The 12,629-nt window shown below is 40.9% G+C and overlaps 1 protein-coding gene across 2 annotated transcripts in view; it reads left to right on the forward strand.

Moving 5' to 3' along the window:
• Nucleotides 1-819: 819 nt before the first annotated feature.
• The window catches only part of LOC147255684 (metabotropic glutamate receptor 4-like), a 178,471-nt gene continuing 166,661 nt past the window's right edge, over nt 820-12,629 (forward strand). Inside the window, exon 1 of one of the 2 annotated variants that reach the window (XM_086213546.1) lies at nt 820-1,199. The gene's annotated coding sequence lies outside the window, so the exon portion shown is untranslated. The remainder of the gene's footprint in view (nt 1,200-12,629) is intronic. The other variant, XM_086213545.1, reaches the window with a different exon arrangement.

The following is a 12,629-nucleotide window of genomic DNA, read 5'->3' on the forward strand; positions in this document are numbered from 1 at the left end:
GTGAATAGTACATAAACGTCGAGAATGAGATGTGTGTGTGTGTGTGTGTGTGTAGCATACGACTTTAACCGCCTCTTCAAGTGGCCTACTGAGGAGCGTCGGCATGCAGTACACCTGAAAAGGCGCTAGTGGGCGCCTTAAGAATGACATTCAATACGCATAGTAGGCTGTGTGGACCACATTGCACTACACTCGAGCGACCTGCTGATGTGCCCTTCTTTGACTTGGTGAATTCTTATACCCTGAATACACACACACACACACACATACACACACACACACACACACACATACACACACACCGGCTAGTGAATTGCTGAAATGCGTCAGTGTGTTACTGTAGCTGAAAACATGTTTTATGAGCCGTGTCCTCGCATCAGTGTGTAGTCATTCATCCTGGATGCGGATATTAACAGCAGAGAGGCAGCTGACGACAGCACAGGGCCGCCGGTGAGGAAGGTGTGATGCAAATCCAAGAGTTTACAGCTAAATTTAAACAAGAGCAGACTGTGAGCTCTGTAAAAGGGAGACACGTCCTCCTTTTTCGCCTGCTTGTCACAAAAACTCCTGAAATAACTTGTCAGCAGACTGTTTTTTAACTTAATTATTTGAATTATTATAATAAAAGATTAATAAGAGAAGTATTGCCTTTAAAATGCATCTGATCGATTTTTACGCAGTCAGTTCCTGCCCCATGTTGTGGTGAAATGCAATACTAACAGTGTTAGTGCAGATTGCCTTTGGTGAGGATCCAATTTGAGAAAAATAAAGAAGAGGAAAAAAATCCTCCACAGTGGGAGGGAAGAGTTGTGCAATCAAACAGAAGAGAGAAAGAAAGGAGGGAGAAGAAGGTGAAAAGTGGGAAATCCCTGCAACCCCTGGAGTCTCGTTCAGCACCACTCGACACTGCACAGAGTCTGAGCAGCGGAGTGGGATCGAGACACTGGAGATTTGTCTGGGACTTACCCCGCATCTGTAAAGACAGCAACACCCTCTATTTCACACAGGCATTTTTTTGACTTCCCACACATGTCTTCTTAATTTTCGCTCCCTGTGTGGTGGTGTTGGCAAACAGCGAGCGAGTGGAGCTGGCGTTGCCAAACAAAGAAGCAGGAGGAGAAAGAAAGGAAAAAGCTGGACGGCGTCGCAGAAGTTGATTTTCTTCACTTTGGACGCACTTATGTCATGAAGACTTGAAGGTAAGGCTTTTTTCCCCCTTTTATATCACATGGAGATCGGTGGGGTTTGTGACTGCCATGCATTACAGAGTTACGCAGCGGTGTCGAGGCTGCACAAATATGTTTGTTTCTCAGCAGCTTGTTTGTTAACTAGAGCTAATGGAAATATAGACGGGGAAAGTATCAATCATTCATGTTTATCTGGTATCTTTAATGTTTTCAATCACACGTGTTGACTTTACCCCCCTCCTCAGCACCCTCCCCCTGGTGAATAATATGTTGTAAGGTTCATCTATGTTCCGGGGGCGTTGGTCCCTCGCTGATCACACAGTCAACAGATGAATTACCTTTAATGAAAGGCTTTCTCTGACATCAGTGAGTCTGACGTTTCCCGTGGTGCCGATAGGGGAGAGTATACAATGAAGCCCTTCATCAGCTATCTATAGGAGCCCCTTCTCAAGCCCCCCTCTTCTTTCCGCTCTACTTACCCTGGTGTTGTGTCCCTCACACATTACCAAATCCGAGGAGTCTCAACACACACACACGACCACGGGTCAATTAATGCAGTTCAATTAAGACATTGTGTGTTATCATTCTAGAGACGCGCTGGAATCTGCGCTTTGCAGGGCTGTTTGTATGGATTGGTGGCAAACCATCTTTGTATCATTTGCAAGTGAGACACGACGCCCTGGTGGGTCATATGGTGTGGTGACGCGCCGCTTGACTATGTGTCACTGTCAGGGATTGCATTAATTGGTGCTCTTATAAATAATGCTGCTCAATTCATATGCTTTTTTCAATAAACACTCAAATATGATGTGAAAAGGTTGTGCTTCTATGTCCCTTCTAGATTTGCAAAGAAAGAAATTAGTCATGTAAAGCATATTTTGGAATTATTGTGTGTGAGCTCTTACAAAGCCAGACAGAGGTGTAGATATGTTTTATTTCCACTTTCTATTTATTTCCTAAGGGCAGTTTTATGGTACTCCAGTGTTTTGCTCGAGATTTGTAACTTCCTCAGAGCTCTCCTGAGTCCAGCACCACAAACATGGATTTAAAAAAAAAAAGAAAACTGAAACTAAAATTCGAAATCCTGGTCAGAACTCTTTGCAGCCACTGTGACACATTCATTCTCTTTGGTTGGTTGATTGCATCCAAAGCAGCGTGTCTGCATCATTCTGCTCAACTGCCTTCTCACGTAAGATTCTTTGGATGTTGCAGAATGAATTCACAACCCGTTTGTACCCTTTAGCAAAATCACACTGTCTGCAGTGTAAATCTCCATCAGCAGACAGTGTGTGTGTGTGTGTGTGTGTGTGTGTGTTTGTGAGGGAGAGTGTGAGAGAGAGAGAGAGAGAGAGAGAGAGAGAGAGAGAGAGAGAGAGAAAGAGAGAGAGTGGGGCACTTCAGGTGGTACAACATATATTCTCCAACCCTCATGGTTCCTTATCATGTGCTTATAATGAGCAAAGCCATTTACCAGAATACACATTTTTTTCAAAGGGCATCATTTTTCAAATTCTTTTGAGTAGTTTAGAGACTCTGTTTTTACACATAAGTGATGTTTAGCTTGACGGCCTTCGATACAGAATTTGTACTTCATTATTCTGCTTTAATGTTATTTGTTCCATTTATGTGTAGCTTCAACTGGCCTGCTACTTGACTGTGCTTTTAAACAGTGCATCAAGGTGTTTACTCGTTTTGCCTTGAATGACAAAAATGTGCAAATTTGCAAAGACAACATTTTTTTGTTATCCCTTGACTGAGCCAATTGTATGAAGCTGCATGTGCGCCATTGCTAATAGGATCCACCGGGTAAATGGCTGGGGTTTGCGCTGGTTATTTAAGGTTAACATTCAGGCCATAGTTCAATTTAGGGTCTGCTAATCAGAAGTGGGATTTGTATGCAGCTTGGGAAAATGTGCTGCCCCATGGGGCCCAGCTCACGAAAAGAGTCAATTAATGCAAAATGTATTGTTGACAGAAAAAAAGGAAGCTTGCACTGCAAAAAACCCCAAAAAATGTCTTCAGTCTGAGGGGAATACCTGAGTCTCATTAAGATGCAAAGCTTGGAGAAGATCCAATAAACAGAGTAAGAGACTAACTGTCAGCATAAAGCCTGTTACTTTTAACCTTTACATCCAAATGAGTTTCCTTGTACTGTAATCTGCTCCAGCACAGATAATGTTCCACTTGTACTCAGAAAATCATCCAGGATATGTTTACTGTCATTTCCACCATCTCTCGTAATTCATTTTGCACACTGCTGTCAGTGAGTGTGACATAAGAACAAGGGAGGAATATTCTTTTCTGTGGGCTTCTCTTACTTTGAGTCCAACACTCAGGAAGAGTGTATATACATCAGCGTCGACATTTATTTTCATCCAGAAGTGAAAAGAGCCAGACAGACGGACACAGACAGACAGCGCTTATCTCTTTGTGCGGAGGGAGTTAAATTCAATTTCAGTGTTGTTTCTTATCACTGCTTCATGATCATGGAGTGTCCATATTCTGGATCATCTCCTCTGCTGCTCCTTCTGGCTGTCCATCTGTTCATCAGGGGGCCGTCTGTGTGGCCTTGCAGTGCTGACCGCAGACTGATGATCTCCAAAACAAAAGCAGATCCATTTCACACTCTCTCAACACAATCCTATTTTCTAAAGTGCTGATTCTCCTTCTTGACAATCCTTTCCATTCTTTTGAGGCTTTGTCACTTCTGCCATGTGTGCCTTTTGGTAAAATAGTTTTATTGCAGGCTTTGGACTTTGGAAGATTTCTTTCCAATTTTTTTTGGGATTAGTCCAGGGAAGCCTTTCTCAAAAGCATCTGAAGGCTAAAATGAAGTCTCTTTAAGTTTGCCGAAGAACTGTAACTCAATTTTAGAAATAAGATTGAAGAGATGAGGCTTAGGAATCTACAGAACAGCAGAAACTATGAGAAATATCATATACGTCTTATTGTGTTTGTTCATTATTAAGTCTATTCTTTACTCATTTGACTCAGTTGTTCGCACAGTTGCCTCTGTGTGGAGTTTGCATGTTTTCCTCATGTCTGAGCGATTCTCTTTGGAGGGGTTCCAGAGACGTAGACATGAGGAAGTTCTTACTCATGTCAGTGCCCCTGATCAAGGTGCTGGTAGAAATAACTGGAGATAGTCCACAGGTGATGTACGTGGCTGCTCTCTGCTCCGTAGAGGATTGATTCAATGCGCAGGATGAATTTCATGGCAATCTCTACGGTGACATTTTCCATTTTCTTTTTTTATTGTAAAATATTGGCATGTATAAAGTCTAATGGAGATATGATGACAGAGTGAATATTGACAATGTACATTTATGAAACTTTTAGGAACTATCATTTCTTTAATATGAGTTTAAGACCAACAACTTCCTGAAGTAGCAGCTTTATCAGAAAACTGCTACACTTTTCCAAGCATTAAATCTTTCTTTATGATGTAGTTTTTAATATACATGCATCACTGTTTACAGTCTATTCAGCACCTCAAACAGCTGATGTAAAGAAGCTCTTGATTGCTCCTAAGTTCTGCTTCAGGAAAGGTGTGTAGAAATTTTACAGCCTTCATAGCATCACCCTTCAGAGTCAGTCATCATTGGGTAATAGGGCTCTTGCACACAATTGTAAAGCACAGCGCTCCAGTAAACTGTCTTATTACAGAGTCAGTGCACGAGAGCTGTAACATGCCCACAGGTTGAACATCTTCATTAGAGGCCTGTTGACACAAATCAGAGATGACATCCACTGGCACTCAGGTTAATTTACAAGATTTACAACACAAACAATGAAGCAAATAATCTCTCCATTACGGTAAGATAGTTCCTCAAAAGGGAGACACATTTGACAAGATGTCATATTCATCATAGTTCTAAGGACATTTTAGAATGCCACATGCTGTCCTCAGCAAAACTGGCTTCAATGTAAATTTTAGATAAAAGCCTGAAGTTGTACCTCATGTCAGATAAGATGTATTCAAAGATGTCAAGAAGATACTAGATCCATATCACAAACATATTTATTCAAACAGACGATGTAATGCTATCTAGGGAGTCATTAGATAACAAATAAGTGAATATTTAGCTAATAAAGTTGAACAATGTGACATGCGGACTGATGGCTGTTGTTCTTCTTAGTGCTGCTTTCAATTATCAAAAAACATTTTCTCACATTTGATCAAGCATTAGGTTTTTTACTCTTCACAAGATTAATCAATAATCAACTCCAGTCACAAACTACTCCACACTTCCCTTGACATTCATTTCATCATCTTAATTTCCTGGTTCAATGGCTCATTTCTGAACAGTTGCAGTTGAGTTTGGCACAGAAAAAGCAAATATGGCATCGTCATTTTCCTTTGAGCCATTGGAGCAAACTTCATTAGTTGTGGATTGTAATTGAAGCTTGTAATGGGGTTTTGGTTTGTTTTTCCACCTTAAAATTTCCAAGTAATCAATTCCAAATGGCAGCAACAGGACCAGTACACAGGGTTTGATGTGAGATTGTACTGTGCGATACCACTGCTTTCCAAACCAGGTTGATTATTAAAATAACTAACAAAATATGCCAACAGGTATATGGTCATATAGGTTCCTCCCATAAGGGTTTTAACAAGGTTTGTGGTGTTGCTACAGTAGCTCACAGTCCTCCCACACAAATCACATAGCATTACTGTTGTTCTCACACCTGAAATAGTTTACAGTCAGCTGTCATCAATGTCAACAGTGTTCTCAGTGGCTCATTCATTTAAAGGGACAGTGTGTGGGATCCAGGTATAATGTGTGTATGTGTGTGTGTGTGTGTGTGTGTGTGTGTGTGTGTGTATAATTGTGTCTGTGTGTGTGGAGGGTGTTTTGCAATCAGGGGCCCCTCAGAAAATGCTCGTGTGTAGGGCCCAGGATTTGATGTTACACTTCTTGTAGGATCTATGGACATCTTCTGTGTTGCAGAATCTATGTTAGCCCAAGGGATCATTTCTCAAACTTTGGTTCTTAATGTCCTCACAATGCAAAAATAGGAGCAACCACTAATTCAGAATATAGAAGTAAAACAATTGATCCTTGCAAAGAAATGACTTAATTAAAGTATAATTTTTCAAATGCAGTTAGAGAAAGAGAGCTATTTTACATGAGTAAACTCAGACTGAGGAGAGAATCCATTCAATTTACTTTAATGCACTTATCAGACACATATTAAAGTGAATTGGGCTGCACGGTGGTGCAGTGGTTAGCACTGTGGCCTCACAGCAAGAAGGTTCCGGGTTTGAGTCCCGGCTCGGGCACGGGATCTTTCTGTGTGGAGTTTGCATGTTCTCCCTGTGCCTGCATGGGTTCTCTCCGGGTACTCCGGCTTCCTCCCACCGTCCAAAGACATGCAATTTGGGGACTAGGCTGATTGGATTCTCTAAATTGACCGTAGGTGTGAATGGTTGTTTGTCTCTGTATCTTGGCCCTGTGATGGACTGGCGACCTGTCCAGGGTGAACCCCGCCTCTCGTCCGTAGATGCTGGGATAGGCTCCAGCCCCCCCCGCGACCCTTACTAGTAAGGAATAAGCGGAAGACGACGACGATATTAAAGTGAATTATAATTGAGTTATACTTAAAAATACAAGTTGTGTACTTTGCACAATTAGTCCCAAATAGTTCAAGTAGAACAGTGATATATCTGGTGCATAAAACTTACTTGACCTTCCTTCATTTACTTAATGAAATGAACGTGATGTGCACTTCCTGTTTGTAAGAATCTCCCTCACATGCAGCCATACCCAGGCAGTGTTGTGTTTTTCATTCAGTTGTTATTTGGAGGTTTTTTGATGGAGGTTCTAGGACTAAAAGCTTTTTTTTTATTGGGTGTTTGGTGGCTTGAACGAGATGAGAATCTTCTGCTTTTCAGGCAGTTAAAAATCTTGTGGTGCAGTCACATAGTTTGTAGATGGTCTTGTTTTGTCAGTTACCTTCACAAAGTACACAGTGGTTGTTGTGTCATCAAGTCAGTGTGAGTCATGTGGATTTGTTATTGTTTGTCTGAAAGACATTCACAGGTGATCTCCTGCACCTATTGAATAAAAATGAATAATGGAACATCCTGCAGTTATTTTGTAATATTCCTGCGGTGTATATATTCATGATTCCCTTACAGACACCGAATATTACAACTTCACATTTCCTAAAAGATCTTGGTCCCATTTTTTTTGGGTCAGTGTGGCTGGAAGAGGTAGAAATATATCTAAAAGTACTTATTGGATTGCCATTCAAAGTTCCCAGAGCAAGAATACAACCTTTTCTAGCCGCCAATTTGTGCTGCTGTTGAGATTTTTGTTTTATAGCGAAATATCTCAACCATAACAGAATTTGGTATCCTTCAGATTTGGTAAATGATATCTTTCAATGATACTCACTTTGAGTATATCTCAGGATCACCAGACATTGCACAGATTCTCATTGAGCACTCAATCAACGAGGAAACACACCAGGAGACATAGGCTGCAATGAGTAAGGCTTTTAAATCCGACAAAGCATGCAAAGCAGCTGGCCTGGGGTGGTTTCCAATTTTGTTGTCTTATAAGACAATTTACAGTAAGATAATGAATGTTTTTAAAGTGTACCTGTGCCATTATTACATACCTTAACATTCTAAAACCCTTATGTTAAACTGGCTTTGCTAATTGAAGTCTGCAGTTAATATCACTGTTTCATTTAGATCTGTTTAAATTCCATCTCTAAGTGGTTCTATGACAGTAGACACCAGCTTTTCATCCCTAGGTCTCTATTCAGGAGAGCCGGATGTTAATCCCTCACTCTTGTCTGTTCACACAAGACCATTTTGCCAAATATCATCAAACCATTCCATTTCCATTTTCTACCTCTTATCCTGTTAAGGGTTACGGGGGGGTTGGAGCCTATCCCAGCAGCCTTCAGGTGAGAGGCGGGGTTTACCCTGGACAGATCGCAAGTCCATCGCAGGGCCAACATTTTTAGACAGACAACCATTCACACTCACAGTCATGCCTACGGCCAATTTAGAGTATCCAATTAGCCTCGTCCCGTCTTGATGTCTTTGGACTGTGAGAGGAAGCTGGAGTACTCAGAGAGAACCCACACAGGAACAGGGAGAACATGGAGACTCCACACAGAAAGATCCCGTGCCCGGAACCTTCTTGCTGTGAGGCGACAGTGCTAACCACTGCACCACTGTGCTGCCTATAGTCAAACCAGCATTGTGAAATTTTTCAGACAGCACAGCGATTGGACAAATAAATGACAGACAACATCTCCCTAAATATCGAAAAAAAACAAAACAAAACAGGAGAAAACACAGGCAGAGGTAGGAGTACTTGCTAGAGTCTTAACCCTTAAGTCTCTAGCAAGTCTGGAGTCATTTTTGTGAGTGTCGAGTCAAGTCGAGTCACGTCGAGTCACGTCATAGCTTTGGTCAAGTAAGTCACAAGTAAAGTCACAAAATTATAATAAGCTGGAAGACAACCGTCGTAAAGTGCCAAACTTTTATTTGCAACAAATATTTCAAAATTTTACAAAAAAAACATTGCATTAAATAGTGAACTTTGACAAGTATGACTTCTTTGTCCATTACTCCTTCAAAGAGGTCTAAGAAGAGACATAGAAACAGTGTAATTAGGCCTTGTATTTGTGAATGTGTGTTTGTTTGTGAATGCGCATGTGTGTATATGTGTGTGTGAGAGAGAGAGAAAGAGACAGAGAGAGAGTGCTGTGTGTGTGTGTGATACAGAGAGAGACAGAAAGAGGGAGAGCAGTGAGTGTGTTTGTGCCTGCATGCTTGTTTTCATTGCATAGTATTCCATTAAATACATCAGTAACATTGCAATCAAAATAAGTTTTAATCAAAATCGTGTAAAGGTCTTGTCCATTCTTCTCTAGTAAGAAGTGTTCTTATTTTTCATTAAATATGCAGCACACCCCTTAACTTTTCTTTTAAACTTTCCTCATAACAATACCGATAATAAATAACAAATTTAGAAATACATTAGCACTACGCTTCATTGCCCTGAAGCTGCAGATGCTGGCAGCTTGCTAACTAGCAGCTAACAAACTCTAGATTGAAATGTAGACCAAGCAGCTAGCCAAAACTGATCTGCCTAATCATACCTATTTTAGTCTAATTGTCGGTTATTTGAGAAGCTGGATTAATTTAAAACTAAAACGTCAACATGATTCAAACTTGAGGTGGTCTGTAATGCTAACAGTAAACTCTTGTCACTTTTGACTTGAGGAGATGGGATGTTAGCCAACTTCAGGTTAAAAACAATCAACTAGCGAGATCTCACATTACTTCTCCTTGTGTAGCCTGAAATGCCAAATAAGATACGATGTGGTGCTGGAGGTGTCTGAAATTTTAGCAAGTAGACCTTGCAAATGTTTACTTTTTTTGGTTTTCAGTTGAATATTCTTTGAAGCCAGATTTTATGATTTTGGGAACAACGGTGCCAGCTGCGCCTTCCATCTCCCAAAACTCCGCACAACTGCTGGAGTGATGCGTGCTTCACTTGGTCGGATTACAGGTTGCCAGGTTAGCCCATATGCAACAGGAAACATTCGTTTGAATTTTTTTTTTTAATAATTCACATATTAACAAAGAAATCAATGACTTGTCAAATCATTGCATGCATCTAAAACACGTCTCAAGTCATGAATAGTAAGTCAAAGTCATGTCGAGTCTTTTATGACTGTTAGTCAAGCAAGTCACAAGTCCTCAATTTGGCGATTTCAGTCGGACTCGAGTCAAGTCACTCGACTCGAGTCCCCCATGTCTGAACACAGGAGACTCAGAGGCTATAATAGTGAGGAATAGTGGGAATAGTGAGAAGATCATCAGGCTTTCAAATTTCAGGCCCCTTTCTTTTCTTCTCTTGGATGGATGTGCCCTAGAGAACCGAGACTGTTTAAAGAAAAAAAGGTTATCGAAGGGACCATCCATACTGGAGGCATTCTTGTGTGTTTCGTCAACCTGATTGAACAAGACCACATGCTTGAGGACATTTACAACACCCACTACAGTCGTGAAATGGAAGGAAGATGACATCAGCCACCCAGCGCATAGTCTGTCCTCACGCCTCGTACCTCAAAAAACTGCTTACGGAGCATCGGCGCTCAGACCACCCACTTAAAGACAGTTCAACCCGTAGGCAGTCAGAGAAATGAACAGTAGGCACCTCACATAAATTGCAGTGATGTCTTATGTCCTTAGTGTGGGATTTCTTTTTTCAATGCATTATTTATATGTATAGTTGTACAGGTTGAGAGAGTTGGAGCATTTCATTGCATTTTAATGTACCTTGTCGGGGTTTTGATGATCTCTTGATTTGTCACCAGCAGTCTAGTTTTCCCTTAAATATATCAGGACTTTATTTATTAAATTTTAAAATGTTAGCACAGCAACTTGTGACACCAAGGTGTTGAACTCGATGAAGATGATAACGTCAGCCTTTAGATGGGAGCACAGATACACCTAAACAGCCTGAAAGAGCGGTTAGGATGGTTGCTGTTGACTCTTACTCGCTCATTTATATTCACAATGTGTGAGTAGAGGCATTTCCCCACTTTCATTGTCAATTTTAAGTCCTACCTACTGCTCATGGATATGTATGAGCATATACACAGCCTAAATAGATTGAGCTGATGAACTCTCCCCAACTGCCTTAAGAAGAAAATCTTTGTAAACTTGAATCTACAAACTTTGTGTATGTATTCTTAAATCTGAGTGTCTGATGGAAAGTTATCTGGGTGTATCAATTCACATTTAAAACAGATAGTAGTTTTGATCCTAATTCATAATATGAGATATCAGACAGTATCTGGTGAGTTGTGGTCGGAAACGAAAAGCACGGTTCTTCAAAGCCCTGAACATAAATGTTCAACAAAGGTCTACAGCAAGAAATTATAGAACTGACTGGAGAAAAAAATATTCCCATTTTTCCAATAATGCATGACTTCAGGGCCAGTTCCTTTTAGCTGCAACAGACCACTCCAGATTAGTTCTTGTTCTGCACATTGGTGCCTGGCAGAAATCTCTTGCCAGCAGCAATGGGGGGGCACGGCCGAGTTCCTAAATCCTGCAGTCAACAGCCACCCAGCTTTCTGTGCACTATTCCTGGCTCTCATTACATTTTGTGAGCCACAGTGGCTGGCTCGAGAAATATTCAATTATCTGCGCAGTTGGGTGGGATTGGTGAACTTATTGAAGAGATGTAGAAATTAAAACAATGCTTTTTTTTTAAATAAAGAATACATTTCAAATTAGGTCATTGCTCATAATGTTATAGATTGTAACAGCCAAGCTAGTGTAAACCAAGGTGGTTATTTTATTCTTCTCCTGCTCTGTTCCACCATGAAGGCTTATAGATCCACCATTCAGAGCCGATTTTCTCATTAGACCACCAGTGCATTAAAGAAAGATGGATGCAAAAAGCATTCTTCCTCTAACCTACACTGGTTCAATGACCAATATAGATACTGCCGTTAGCATACTCTGAAAATGATTAATTGCAACCTCATGCTCTCCTTGTTTCGCCCAGGTCCATGATCTCCACAATGAAATATGAATGAAGCCAGAGAGGAAGCATGGGATAAATATGTGGAAGCAGGATGTCATTGTTGAGAAGCAAAATGCATTAACATATTGACTTTAGAGAAGTGCACACGACTTGCTGCAGGTCACTTTTGATTGCCTTGCACAAATTAGCTTAAGTAAGGCACACAATCAATTATAAAAACACAGAGACAGAAGAACATACAGGATGTTTTATTCATTCACATCAGCTCCCTTTTTCAGCCCAACAATCATATAACACTCCTCAACAACATTACCGGAGTTGTGTTTAACAAGATTAAATTGTAAAGGGAGACTGCCAATAGAGGCTTTAGGTGTCTGTCTCTGTGTTTTGCTTGGTAATGGGCCTGTAGGGCGACTATGTGCACCACAGGTCTACTTAATGGTGTGCTGTTAGAGCCCATTACTCAGAGAATCTTTGTCATTGCCCTCGCCCCACCTTCAGCACCACACTTCAGCTAACTGGTAATGAGATGTCTGTACACACAAAGTCCTGATTACTAATGCAGCACCAGCAATATGGGATAGCATGTCTACCACTCCCAGGTTCCATGTCTGACACCTGTACATGGGGGATTAAAAATCAGAGTACCTCATTGCGTGTACGCGCGCGCGCACACACACACACACACACACACACACACACACACACACACACACACACACACACACTCACACTCACTCACACTCACACACTCAGAGACACTGCTGAAAGGCTGCTGGAGCAGTATTATATCTTGAGCAGAGGAAAGAACTTTAAATTGAAGGGAGGCATGAATGACAGAAATAATTCTATAAACTGAGAGTAAAAATGCATTTATTTTATATATGCAATTTATATAGAGACGATAACA

The sequence above is a fragment of the Aulostomus chinensis genome, chromosome 9 (assembly GCF_037954235.1).
Source record: "Aulostomus chinensis isolate RoL2024-O1b breed Wild chromosome 9, RoL_Achi_v1.0, whole genome shotgun sequence".
Taxonomy (NCBI): Eukaryota; Metazoa; Chordata; class Actinopteri; order Syngnathiformes; family Aulostomidae; genus Aulostomus; species Aulostomus chinensis.